The 14,037-nt window shown below is 44.2% G+C and overlaps 1 long non-coding RNA gene across 1 annotated transcript in view; it reads right to left on the minus strand.

Annotated features, from left to right (window-relative positions):
• LOC142826965 (uncharacterized) overlaps window positions 1-13,021 on the minus strand; it is a 29,500-nt gene extending 16,479 nt beyond the window's left edge. Inside the window, exons 1-2 of the long non-coding RNA XR_016348693.1 lie at window positions 11,222-13,021; window positions 9,717-9,761 (exon numbers count right to left, since the gene is read on the minus strand). This is a non-coding gene — a long non-coding RNA (uncharacterized LOC142826965). The remainder of the gene's footprint in view (window positions 1-9,716; window positions 9,762-11,221) is intronic.
• Window positions 13,022-14,037: the final 1,016 nt, after the last annotated feature.

Below are 14,037 nucleotides of genomic sequence, written 5' to 3' on the forward strand. Positions count from 1 at the left end.
GCTACATAAAAAGTCAAAATTTGCTAAAAATAACCCCCAAAGATTACATTAATAAACCCCAAATTACAAAAACCCTAAATATAGTCCAGGTAAAGACACAATCTTAATATATCAAATAAATTAGACAAACATAAATACTACTTGGAAATATTAACTTAGGCCCCAATGCAGCAAAACATATGGGCAATTGTAAGTACTTCCACACCAGGTTATGTATTTCTTATGGTTGGAGGGGGAAGGAGAGTGAAAGGGAAAAAACAAAAATAAAAAAATTAATTTTCAAAAAAAACAAAAAAACATGTAATGTGTTATGTTGCAAAATTTTCAAATGATAATTTCTCATTTGAATTTTGTGGAGTGGGAGAGGGAGAAACCAAATGGGCTTTTCAATCAGTTCTGCAAGGAAGCACTGGCAGGACAGTATGTCAGTATACACTGCAAGCACCTTCAAGCAGTTTGATTTTAATTAAGATTTCTGAACCGTTGGTAGGGCAGTTTGGCCCTTAGTGCTTGTTGTAACCTAAAGTCAAGTTTCACTGCAAATGAATGTCCACTCATGTGATACCACTGGGAAATCATTCCTAGTCAAATTATTAGCATTCTAGTAATATCTGTATTATATTTACTCTCAGTTTGATTGAAACATCTTCCATTACTGAGTAAGTGAAATTCCACTTTCCAACTTCTATACAATTTTGTAATTCTGGTAGTCTTTAGAATTCTGGGTACATAAATAGTCCGTGAACAACTGGGAATAAAATGCATTTCCTTGAAAGATGTTATCAAGATGAAAAAAATTTCCTTGTGGAGTTAACATCAACAGTGGTAGTCTGTTTTAAAGCACAAATGGATTCATGGAGAAAATGGTAAAGAGTTTTCATTTTAAGGCTTAATTCATTGGGGTTTAGTAGCTTTTTGTTTAGTGAAATATATAATATGCAGGGGAAATTATCACCCAAAATCTAAATTTACAAGTTATGAGACCTATATATAACAGCCTCACACATCACAAATGCAACCTGCTATCTTTGTACAAAGATTGCAACATCAGTGTGTTCTCACTCATGCAATCACCAATGATTTAAGTTTTACACACTGTACAGCACACTCTAAAACGCTGTTTAAGGCTGCAGTGTACCATTCTGGGACCTGGAATTAGTCATGTCTGTTTCCATTCTGGGCCTCATTTTCTCTCCTGTGCTGGAAAAGAGATGTCGGGCATCCCAATCAAAAGACCTCCCATTCTTGGTCAAAAACTCTGACTCCTGGCCCCAGTCCCAGTCCTGGACCCAGCTCTGCTCCTCAACCTGGACCCAGCCCCAGCCCATCTTTGCTCTCATTCCCTCTGTACCCCCAGACTAGCTCTGTCTCTAGCCCTGAGGTTTGTCAGCTTTTTGTCCTTAGTGTCACATTTGGCCTGAGGGAAATTGTATAGCAGGCCTGAATGTTCGCAAAATTGGGATTGAGATGCAGGTGGGAGTGTGGGCTCTGGCTGGGCATACAGGCCTTGGAGTGAGCAGAAATGAGGGATTTGGTGCATAGGAGAGTGTTCTGGGCTTTTATCAAAGGTTTTGGAAGGAAGGAGGGAGATCAGGGCCATGGCAGGAAATGGGAGCATGGGGGATGTCAGAGGTGCAGACTCCAGGCAGTGCTTACCTCAAGCAGCTGCCAGAAGCAGCAACAATGTTCCCCCTCAAGTTCCTCCATAGAGGTGCAGCCAGGCAAATCTACACACAGCCTCTTCGCAGACACTGCCCCTGTAGCTCTCATCATCAGCAGTTCCTGGCTAATCATAGAATACTAGGACTGGAAGGGACCTCGAGAGGTCATCGAGTCCAGTCCCCTGCCCTCATGGCAGGACCAAATACTGTCTAGACCATCCCTGATAGACATTTATCTAACCTACTCTTAAATAGCTCCAGAGATAGAGATTCCACAACCTCCCTGGGCAATATATTCCAGTGTTTGACTACGCTGACAGTTAGGAAGTTTTTCCTAATGTCCAACCTAAATCTCCCTTGCTGCACTTTAAGCCCATTGCTTCTTGTTCTATCCTCAGAGGCCAAGATGAACAAGTTTTCTCCCTCCTCCTTGTGACACCCTTTTAGATACCTGAAAACTGCTATCATGTTCCCCCTGAATCTTCTCTTTTCTAAACTAACAAACCCAATTCTTTCAGCCTTCCTTCATAGGTCATGTTCTCAAGACCTTTAATCATTCTTGTTGCTCTTCTCTGGACCCCCTCCAATTTCTCTACATCTTTCTTGAAATGCAGTGCCCAGAATTGGACACAGTACTCCAACTGAGGCCTAACCAGTGCAGAGTAGAGCGGAAGAATGACTTCTCGTGTCTTGCTCACAACATACTGTTAATGCATCCCAGAATCATGTTTGCTTTTTTTTGCAACAGCATTACACTGCTGGCTCATATTCAGCTTGTGGTCCACTATAACCCCTAGATCCCTTTCTGTCGTACTCCTTCCTAGACAGTCGCTTCCCATTCTGTATATGTTAAATTGATTGTTCTTTCCTAAGTGGAGTACTTTGCATTTGTCTTTATTAAACTTCATTCTGTTTACCTCAGACCATTTCTCCAATTTGTCCAGATCATTTTGAATTATGACCCTATCCTCCAGAGCAGTCGCAACCCCTCCCAGCTTGGTATCATCTGCAAACTTTATAAGCATACTTTCTATGCCAATATCTAAATCATTGATGAACATATTGAACAGAGCTGGTCCCAAAACAGACCCTGCAGAACCCCACTTGTTATACCTTTCTAGCAGGATTGTGAACCATTAATAACTACTCTCTGAGTACGGTTATCCAGCCAGTTATGCACCCACCTTATAGTAGCCCCATCTAAGTTGTATTTGCCTAGTTTATTGATAAGAATATCGTGCGAGACCGTATCTAATATCTTACTAAAGCCTAGGTAAACCACATCCACCACTTCTCCCTTATCCACAAGACTCTTTATCCTATCAAAGAAAGCTATCAGATTGGTTTGACATGATTTGTTCTTTACAAATCCATGCTGGCTGTTCCGTATCACCTTGCCACCTTCCAAGTGTTTGCAGAGGATTTCCTTAATTATTTGTTCCACTATCTTCCCTGGCCCAGAAGTTGAACTAACTGGTCTATAGAGTTGGCGCATGGGGTTGAAGCAGCATGTGGAGCCCTCTGGTGGCCCCTGCTTCCAGGAGCCATGTGGAATGGACAAGCCCCCAACCCTGCTCTCCAACTGGAGTGGGGCAAGCCCCCAAACACTGTCACCCAGCAGTGAGGACCAAGTGGACACAGCCCAGGGGCCATAGTTTGCCCATTCATGCTCTAGCCCCTGCTCCTCCCACAGTTTCAGTTCCTGTCCTTGGGCAGCTGCAGAGCCTGCACTCAGGTAATGACAGCATGTGGAGCCTCCCTGGCCACCAATGTTCCTTGGGGCTGTAGGGTCCTGGCAGCTGCTTCTGGGAGGCACACAGAACCAGGGAAGGGAGGGAGCCTGCCTGAGCCCTGGGAGGAGGAGGAGCTGTTTAGTGAGAGCTGCAGACCCCGTGGAGTTACCTGGGGATCTGCAGGAACCAGTTTAAGAAATACTGTTAGCATGGGTGTGGATTTATCTGTGTCCTACTCCATAACACTTATATTCCTTCAACATGGTAAGGAACAGAATGTATAGACTGCAGCTGGTGCTAGTAATTCTGGAATCTGTGCCACTGCCAAGGAAGCAATAGCACCATGTTCCAATCCACAAGCTTTAGCTATGTCTATGACAGAGCAGATGCAAATACCATGAAAGTAACGTGACTGTACTCAAATCTGACTCTGGGTCTAATTTCATGGTCACTATTACTAAGCCTCTGCCTACAGTGCAACTGTCTCTGATGCCTTTTCTAGCAGGGAGGCATAGAGGCTTTCCACTTTTTAAAAAAAATGGGTTAAATCCTTAGTTGGTGGGTGAAATTCTGCTCTTAATTGCATAACACGGTTAATTGGAACAATCCCATTGACGTTAATCAAGAAACCCTGGGTTGCACTGACTATTTTGTTTGGCTTCTCTTAAAATGTACATCCTGTTCTATGTTTATATTAGGGAAGGCAGGTCAAAGAAGTGTCCTTTGCACTTGGAGCAGAAAAAAAAGGGATTTATGTGACAGTCCTTAGTTCTTATAGAGTTTGATTCCATTTGAGGTTAGTCCCACAAAAAGCTCTCCCACACAAATTTTATCATGATGGTAAAACATTCTATTTTGTCAGAGTTGTGAAGCTGTCGATCATTGTCTTCCTTTCTGTGCTTCATTCAAAAGTTTGAATATGGGTGAATCAAAACAAATAAGTATCTAGAGGCAAAATGAGCTCAATCTAGCTAGAGACATAAAGGGTAACAAGAAAACATTCTACACATATATTAGAAGCAAGAGGAAGACCAAGGACAGGGAAAGCCCACTGCTCAGTGGAGAGGGAAAAACAGTAACAGAAAAAGTGGAAACATCAGAGGAGCTTACCAACTTCTTTGTATCAGTATTCACCAAGAAGGTTAGTAGCGATTGGACATCTAACATAGTGAATGCCGGTGAAAACTGGGTAGGTACATAAGTGACAATAAGAAAAGAACAAGTTAAAAATTACTTAGAAAAATTAGATGCCTTCATGTAAATAGGGTCTGATGAAATGCATCCTAGAATACTCAAGGAGCTGGTAGAGGAGGTATCTGAGCCTCTAGCTATCATCTTTGAAAAGAAATGGAAAATGGAAAGAGATTCCAGAAGACTGGAAAAGGGCAAATATAGTGCGCATTTATAAAAAGGGAAATAAGGACAACCCAGGAAACTACAGACCAGTCAGCTTAACTTCTGTGCCAAGAAAAATAATGGAGCAAATAATTAAGAAATCCCCGTGCAAACATCTGGAATATAATAGTAATAAGTAACAGTCAGCATGTATTCAAATTATGTCTAACCAACCTGATAGCTTTCTTTGATAAGATAATAAGCCTTGTTGATAAGGGAGAGGCAGTAGACATGATATACCTTGATTTCAGTAAAGCATATGATACAATCTCACATTACCGTCTCATTAATAAACTAGCGAAATACAAGATAGATGAGGCTACTATAAGGTGGGTGCATAACTGTTTAGCTGACCACTCTCTGAGAGTAATTATTAATGGTTCAAAGTCATGCTAGAAGGGCATAACAAGTGGGGTTCATCAGGGATCAGTTTTGGGAACAGTTCGGTTCAACATCTTAATCAATGATTTACATAATGACATAGAGAGTACAGGCAGTCCCCGGGTTACGTACAAGATAGGGACTGTAGGTTTGTTCTTAAGTTGAATCTGTATGTAAGTCGGAACTGGCATCCAGATTCAGCTGCTGCTGAAACTGACCAGCGGCTGACTACAGGAAGCCCGAGGCAGAATTGCTCTGCCCCGGGCTTCCTGGAATCAGCTGATCAGTTTCAACAGGCTGAATCTGAACGCCAGTTCCGACTTTAACATACAGATTCAGCTTAAAAACCCCAGGCGTCCCCAAGTCAGCTGCTGCTGAAACTGATCAGCGGCTGATTCGAGGAAGCCCGGGACAGAGTAACTCTGCCTCGGGCTTCCTGTAGTCAGCGCTGGTCAGTTTCAGTAGTGGCTGACTTGGGGACGCCTGGGGCAGGGCAGCTGGGGTGCTGCTGGGTTGGTCCAGTAGCGCCGCTCCTCGGTGCTACTGGACCAACCCAGCAGCACCCCAGCTGCTCTGCCCCAGGCGTCCTGATTCAGCCGCTGCTGAAACTGACCAGCAGCGGCTGAATCAGGACGCCTGGGGCAGAGCAGCTGGGGTGCTGCCGGGTTGGTCCAGTAGCACCCAGAGCAGCACTGTGGGACCAACTGGCAGCGCCCCAGCTGCTCTACCACAGGCGTCCGGAGAAAAACCTGGTCTGCTGGGGGGGGGGGGCATACTAGCTGTGCCCCCCCCCCCCAGCAGACCAGGGAGACGCGGGCGGCGGACCAAGACGCACCGCGGTCCCACTGCCCGGGTCCTCCGCGGCTTTGCTCCGCATCTCTCTGGGCTGCTGGGGGCCCCCCCCCCCCAGCAGACCAGGGAGACAGGGAGCAAAGCCTCGGAGGACGCCGGCAGCGGGACAGCCGCGGCGCGTCTGGGCTGTCCCATTGCCCGCATGTTCCGCGGCTTTGGGAGACGCGGAGCAGCTTTTCTCGCCCCAGAGGACGCGAGCGGCGGGACCGCGGCGCATCTGGGCGTCCTGCCGCTCCCGTCCTCTGGGGCGAGAAAAACCCCGTTCGTAACTGCGGATCTGACATAAGTAGGATCCACGTAACTCGGGGACTGCCAGTACACACATAAAGTTTGCGGACAGTACCAAGCTGGGAGGGATTGCAAGTGCTTTGGAGGACAGGGCAATCATTCAAAATGATGTGGACAAACTGGAGAAATGGTCTAAGGTAAATAGGATGAGGTTCAATATGGACAAATGTACAGGCAGTCCCCGGGTTACGTACAAGATAGGGACTGTAGGTTTGTTCTTAAGTTGAATTTGTATGTAAGTCGGAACTGGTACATATTGTAGGGGAAACTCTAGCCAAACATTTCTCCAGAGCTCAGTTTTATTCTCCCACACCTCACTTCCCTCAGTCCTTTATTCTCAAGCTGAGGTGTCTGCTGAGAAAAGCTGCTCTGCATCTTCCTGGTCTGCTGGGGGGGGGGGGCGCTAGCTTCGCATCTCCCTGGTCAGCTGGGGGGAAGCAGCTAGTGCGGGGTTGCCTCACCCCGTTTGTAAGTAGGGATCCGATGTAAGTCGGATCCGTGTAACCCGGGGACTGCCTGTAAAGTACTTCACTTACAGAGAACAATCAGTTTCATACATACAAAATGGGAAGTGGGTGTCTAGGAAGGAATACTGCAGAAAGGAATCCAGTGGTCATAGTGGACCACAATTTAAATATGAGTCAATACCATGACACTGTTGGGGGAAAAAAGCAAACATGATTCTGGGATGCATTAATAGGAATGGTGAGAGCAGGACACAAGAAGTAATTCTTCTGCTTTACTCTGCACTGATGAGGCCTCAGCTGGAGTTTTGTGTCCAGTTCTGGGCACCGCATTTCATGAGAGATGTGGAGAAATTAGAGAAGGTCTACAGAAGAGCATAAAAAATTATTTAAAAAGTCTAGAAAACATGACCTATGAGGAAAGACTGAAATAATTGGGTATGTTTCATTTAGAAAAGAGAAGACCGAGAGGGAACATGAAAGCAGTTTTCAAGCATCTAAAGTGTGTTAAAAGAAGGAAGGAGAAAAAATGTTCTGTTGAATCTCTGATGATAGGAGAAGAAGCAATGGGCTTAAATTGCAACAAGGGAAGTTTAGGTTGGACATTAGGGAAAAATTCCTAGTTGTCAGGGTGGATAAGCACTGGAATAAATTGCCTAGGGAGTCTGTAGAATCTCCACCTCTGGAGATATTTAAGAGCAGGTTGGATAGACATCTGTCAGGGATGATGCAGATGGTGCTTGGTCCTGCCATGAGGACAGGGGATTGGATTTGATGACCTTTCAAGGTCTCTTCCAGTTCTAGTGTTCTATAATTCTATGTTGGGTCCATACCATTGAGTGCCTTGAAGAGAAGGATATTGAACTTGGCTCAATGTTCTATAAGAACAGAGTAGTTGTGGATGTGCTCCCAGTAACTTGTATTGCAGAGGAGATGAGCTACTAAGTTATGTAAAAGTGGGTGTTTTTTAGGGGCTCAAGGCTCTATTTCCAGGTATATCACACCGCTGTAATGCAGGTAGGAGATAACAAAGGCATGTATAACTGAGGCCAGGTCATCATCCACCAGGTCGGGCTGGATTTTTGTAGACAAGTAGGGATGGTTGAAAGCATTATTTGTAGATGCTGCTATGTAAGAGGGGAATCCAAAAATAGTCTGAACCAAAGAACTGTTGATGTGTACCTGCCGCCAAAGACAACAGCACTGCGGCTATAAACACAATTTTTTCTTCTGTATAACAGCATCACCTCTGTGTTATCTGAGTTTAGTTTCATCCAACTCTTCTCAGCTGATCTCACTGAAGAACTGGGCTCTCTTGGTGCTAAGACTGTGGTTGTATGTGGTGAAGGATAGGTAGAGCTGTGTATCATCTGCATATCACTGACACTAGAGAGACTAGGTAGGTGAGGTTCTATCTTTGATTAGAACAACTTATGTTGGACAGAGCTCTTTGTATCCTTGAAAAGCTTGTCTCTTTCACCAACTGAAGTTGGTCCAGTAAAATATATCATACCCATTTTCTCTCTCTATTATCCTGGAAGAAACATGCTACAATATTGATTTCCTATCATCTGACCAATTTACCTAAAGGCTACATGTAGATGCTGAATAGGACCAGAGAGAGAATTGATCCTTATGGGACTAGTGGCAGAGGTTCAGTTTCCCATAATTTCTCACTGGATCCATTCCTCAAGGCAGGATAAAGTATTTTAGTGTATTTCTCTGGACTGCCCAGCCTCTCTAAGAGTATGTCTACACTGCCACCCTAGTTCGAACTAGGCTGGCTAATGTAGGCATTCGAACTTGCAAATGAAGCCCAGGATCCTCATTGCAGGAGGAGTAATGGTAGTTCGAATTAGGATCTTTAATTCAAACTACCTAGTCCATGCCGCGTGTAGCTGCGGGTGGGGAGTTCGAACTACAGGGCATTTAAAAATGGCGGCACCCGTGAACATGTAAATAAAGCCCAGGATATTTAAATCCTGGGCTTCATTTGCAAGTTCGAATGCCTACATTAGCCAGCCTAGTTCGAACTAGGGTGGCAGTGTAGACATACCCTCAGGTGGAACAGTAACATCTCATAGTCAACAGTGTCAAACACTGCAGAGAGATTTAGAAGGTGTGACTAATGTCTGTCTACTATCCTTTGACAAAGGGATTATCCATCAGTTCCATTAAAGCAATATCCTGACCCGAATCCTAACTGTACCAGGTCTAGTATGTTAGCTTTAATAAGACATACTTGCAATCAGCCTTGAACTTCTCTATGACCTGGCTCAGGAATCAATGAACTCAGAGGTTGTTCATTAGAACTAATGTACCCAGGATGGGTTTTTCAGTGTTGATTGAATTGTTGCATGATTGATGAAGGAGGAGAAGATTCCTTCCCTGAATGAAACATAGGCTATTTTGTTGTCATGAGTGGCACTAGTCATTCATGACTCTTACATCAGTCAGGAAATACAAGGGTTTGATTCACAAATTTTGGGCTGGAACTCCCATAAATTAATCTGTCATTGCCAGACATGTTGCTCATTTTTTTTTAATATAGCAGTGTGCATTGGCAGGGCTTCGGGATCATTTTCCCCTGGAGTAAAATGGAAGTAAGAAATCTGTTGATGCTTAACCTTTGCATCTTACCTTAAGATTCCAGTGAAATGCTTCAAAGCTTAAGGCATCATTTTAAACACACACTCTGACTTCAATTACTATTTTCTTTATAGACCTCTTGGAAGCAATTAAACGTATTCACAAGAGTACTAAAGAACAATTAGGATAAGCATCTCATGAGATGGAAAGACAGATAAGAAGGAGCCATTGAGGTACAACAAAAAAAGTAAATTCCATTTCATCTTTACAGACAATATACAATAAGTTTAAAACCAGTTGTAAAATATAGCCTGAACCCACTGATGTATTGCCTTCTTTAAAGTAACACTCACCTGCATTTAGAATTTGTCCGACTTGTTAGTCTGCCTGATTCAGTTCTGAAAAATAGAAACACTCCAAAAAGTGTGTTGTGGAGGAATTGTGCCACCAGAACATTTTATTACATCCCTCTGTCAGAAGAGGGATATAAATGAGCAGGATCAAAAGTGCAAATGAAGTGCGGATTTAAATATCCCACGCTTCATTTGCATTTTCGTGTCCAATCGTTGTTTCAAAAAAGGGTATTTCAAAAGTGAAACCACAGTCTAGACATGGTTCTTTAAAAAAAACCAAAACACCTTTTTTGAAAGAACCTGCATGCCTGAAAAAATGAGGAGTATGTGTTCTTCCGAAAAAGGGTGGGTTATTTTTTTTTTTTTTTTTTTAAGAACCGCATCCAGACTGTGGTTTCACTTTCAAAATACCCTCTTTCAAAACAGCAATTGGACATGAATATGCAAATGAATCACAGGATATTTAAATCCGCACTTCATTTGCACTTTCGATCCGGCTCATTTACATCCCTCTCTTGACAGAAGAATGTAATCTAGACGAGCTCTAAAAGTTAGAAAAAGACAGAATTAAGGTTGCCTGTCAATATGTCCCCCCTTATGTATATTAATTATGACAGTGTCTTTAATTACATGATCATATACTATTTTTTCCACAGGACCCTGCTTTATTCAGTGCACAGGGAGCAGTTACTGAATATTTTATTTCATCCTCACTTTCAATATGTAGCTCCATATCTTCACTGCAACCTATTCAAATTATGCTCTGAAGACAGAATTATTCATTCCTTCATGTTCTTTTCTGTAGGTCTTATCACTATAACATGCAAGTACTACACAAACATTAATTCAAACTAACAAAACACTTGTGAAGTGACGGAGTGATTTTGTCCCCATTTTGCAGGTGGGCACTGAGAGACTGAAGGACTGAAAGATCAAATAAAAGTCTTTCTTTTCACTAATGTTTCTAGTTCCATGAATAAAGTATTTCACAGAAGCTGAATCTCTCTCTATATATTTTAAAAGTTTTTCCTGCAGGACAACAGAGTGATACCACCAGGTCACTCTGTGTCCTGCCTCCCTCTTTCCCCCTTGGCCCCTCTCCCAACTTGAGCCTAACCTCACTGCTTCCCCTCTCCACTTGGAATTGCTATTTTAAACCAAGCCCCTGCTCCCCTCCTCCATCCCCACCCCACAGGGCTTTCAACACCGAGAAATGTGGCACACTACTGGCAAATCCCACATCGCAGCTGACAGCCCAGGGCTGGGAAGAGCAGGGTACAATGCTTGGGACGGCATCCTGGGGACAGGCAGTAGGAGTGGGGCTCCCATCCTGGTTTATGTGGGCTCTTGGGGGCTCCCGTGCCTCCAAGCTCTTGGGAGCCAGAGCGCAATGCCCACCCACCCGGAGTCCAGCTGCCCACTCAGACTCACCCCTCCCCAGCAGCTGCACTTACTGTGGCTGCCAAAGCACCCCCAAGTCACCCAGGGGAGCCAGCTGCACTGACCTGTCAGCTGTTTCCCTTCAGCTCCCGGCGGGCGGACAGGCAGCCCTGGGTTCTGTGGGCAGACCTGAGGCAGTGAACAGCACAGGGGGGACTGCACAGTGGAGAGGTCAGGACAGTGGCCCCCTGCACTGCTGCTTTCCCCACCTCAGTAGGCTGCAGTGCCGCAGAGCACCACATGCACATGAACTACCTGTGCCTCACTGTGCCCCACATGGAGCAAGCGGGCGGACACCCCTGCTCCTCCCTGTCTGCCAGGGTTAGAACTGAGCCTGGTGCAAGCCGTGGCTGGCAGAGGGGAGAGTTAGGGTTGGGGGAGGGAGACAAAGGGCCTGGGCTGGTGGGGGGGGAAACCCTGGCTTGTGGGGAGGAAGGGAGAAAGAACCCTGGCTGATGCGTCAAAGGGAAGGGGGAGAAGGGAGACTGGGCTGGTGTGACAGGGGAAGGAGAAGGGCCCTGGGCTGGTGTGGCAGAGGAGGGAGAAGGGGCTCGTGATGGTGGGGGAAGGAAGAGGAGGAAGGGAGAAAAGACCCAGACTGGTGCGTCCGCAGTCCAGCCCTCCCTGGTGGACGGGGTGGGAGAAAGCCAGGGTTGCCTATCCCTCATGAGAGGGGGGTTCACATGCGCACCGAGCAGGGGGCACAGCCAGGTAGTATAACTAAATGGGAGAATAAATAAATGAATCCACTAATTAGCTACTTGCACTTTCTTTGATAACCTTTTTGCATGGACTGTAACCTCTCCTGATTTAAAAAGGAACAATTCCATTAGTAAATCTTGCTCGTTGACAGACAGGTTTGGAATTAATTTTAAGGAAGGTCACCTAAATGGTTTCACATGTAAGGGCATGGTATGTCATCTAGCCATGTCAAACAGCAAGCTGAAGGCTGCCTAAAGATGGTTTCAGGTTTCCAAACCAATTGGTACAGGGAAGCTATAGTTACCAGCATATGTTAGCTGAACGTGCCATGTCAGGAACAGACTTGATGTCTTACGAATGTTATAGTAAACCTAGATGGTGTGACCTCATTACCCTTATGACTGCTGATCTCTCAATTATATCCAACTCTCTACTCACAGAAGAATTTGGAATAAACTTGACATCACCCTGACTCCAGAAGTAATTTATTTATTCATCTAAAAGAAGCCATCTATGCTGGCTCTGAAGTCAGCAGCTCTATTTAAGCACAGCCTGCATAGCAGGGAAGTAACCTTTTAAAATGCTGTAATGATCTAAGAATATAGATGTACCTGAGTAGGTTAAACATAGCAAATATACTGGTTGCTGTATAACTGAGTAAATTAACTTGTGATTTCCCACATCAACTGCCTATCAAAAAATTAGTAAAATATGGGGGGAGGGGTGTGTGAAATAGTTACTAGCCCTCATGAAAGTGTCTTTAAAATTCATTTTTCAGTGTTTTATCTTCCACCAACCGAACTTGGTCCAATAAAAGATGTTACCTCACCTCCCTTGTCCCTTTAAAATGCATAGCTGTCATGTCTGAAAAGCAGAAATCACTTAGGTTATATTTACACAGCAGCGTTATTTCGGAATAACTTATGTTATTCTGAAATAACAAAAAGCACATCTACACAGCAAGCCATTATTTTGAAATAGTGAGCTGGAGAACTTTATTCCAACTCTGGTAACCCTCATTTCACGAGGAGTAAGGGAAGTCAATGGAAGAGTGTTCTTCCTTCGACTTCCTGTGTAGACAGAACCAAAAACCACAAAGCTATTTTGACTTCAGCTACGCAATTGATGTAGCTGAAGTTACATGTCATAATTCGAATTTTGCCCGTCTGTGTAGACACACAGTTAATTCTGTGTACACATCTACTAGGCTTTATCTGTGTTGTCATAATCAGCTTTGCCCAGAATGCCGATGAAGCTGAACAAGAAGAGGCAGGTGTGCTTGGAGCACGGCATACATGAGCCACAACTGAGGGTGTGTCTAGACTACAGAGTTTTGTCGACAAAAGTGGACTTTTGTCGACAAAACTATACCTGCGTCTACACTAAGGCTGAGTTCTGTTGACATAACATCGACAGAACTCAGCAGTTTTGTCGACCCTGGTAAACCTCACTTTACGAGGCATAACGCCTTTTGTCAACAGAGTTCTGTCGACAGAAGGTGTTATTGCATCTAGAGGTACGTCTAGACTACAGGCTTTTGTCGACAAAGCAGCTTGCTTTGTCGACAGAACTGAATGTAGTCTAGATGCTCTTTGTCGACAGAAGCTTTGTCGACAGTATCTGTCGACAAAACTTCTGTCGACAAAACCCTGTAGTCTAGACGTACCCTGAGATATCAAAGAAGACTATTATCTTTGTTTTTTTCCCTGAACAATCTACCTACCTAGATTTACACTGTATGTCTTTAAAGGGAACAATTTCTCACTGACTCACATTTTTGCTCCTTTTGTTTACATTGTTTTAAAGTGATACATTTTATACATGAGAGGCAGCAGATAGCTCCCAAACTGGAACCCAGGAGAGCTGGGTTTTATTTTGAGCTCCACTAATGCAACTACTGCTGACAGTAAGGCTCCAGTTTTGATTGGGGCCTCTAGGCACTAATTAGAAATAGCTGATAATTTGTGCTGAGCTTGCCCAACTCCTTTTCTCCTGGTACCAGAAAAAAAATCCTGTCAGCAGTTCTGTACAGATGGGAACCTGGAGAAGTACAGATTTTGTGTCACAATTGTTAGGTTGCATTCCTAACAAACCAGCAATAAGAAAAAGGAGGAATTAAGCAGGAAAGGAAGAGAAAAGAGAAAGAAAAACAGAAGGGGAAATATGAGCTGCAAAAGCA

The sequence above is a fragment of the Pelodiscus sinensis genome, chromosome 2 (assembly GCF_052426305.1).
Source record: "Pelodiscus sinensis isolate ZL-2025 chromosome 2, ASM5242630v1, whole genome shotgun sequence".
NCBI lineage: Eukaryota > Metazoa > Chordata > Testudines > Trionychidae > Pelodiscus > Pelodiscus sinensis.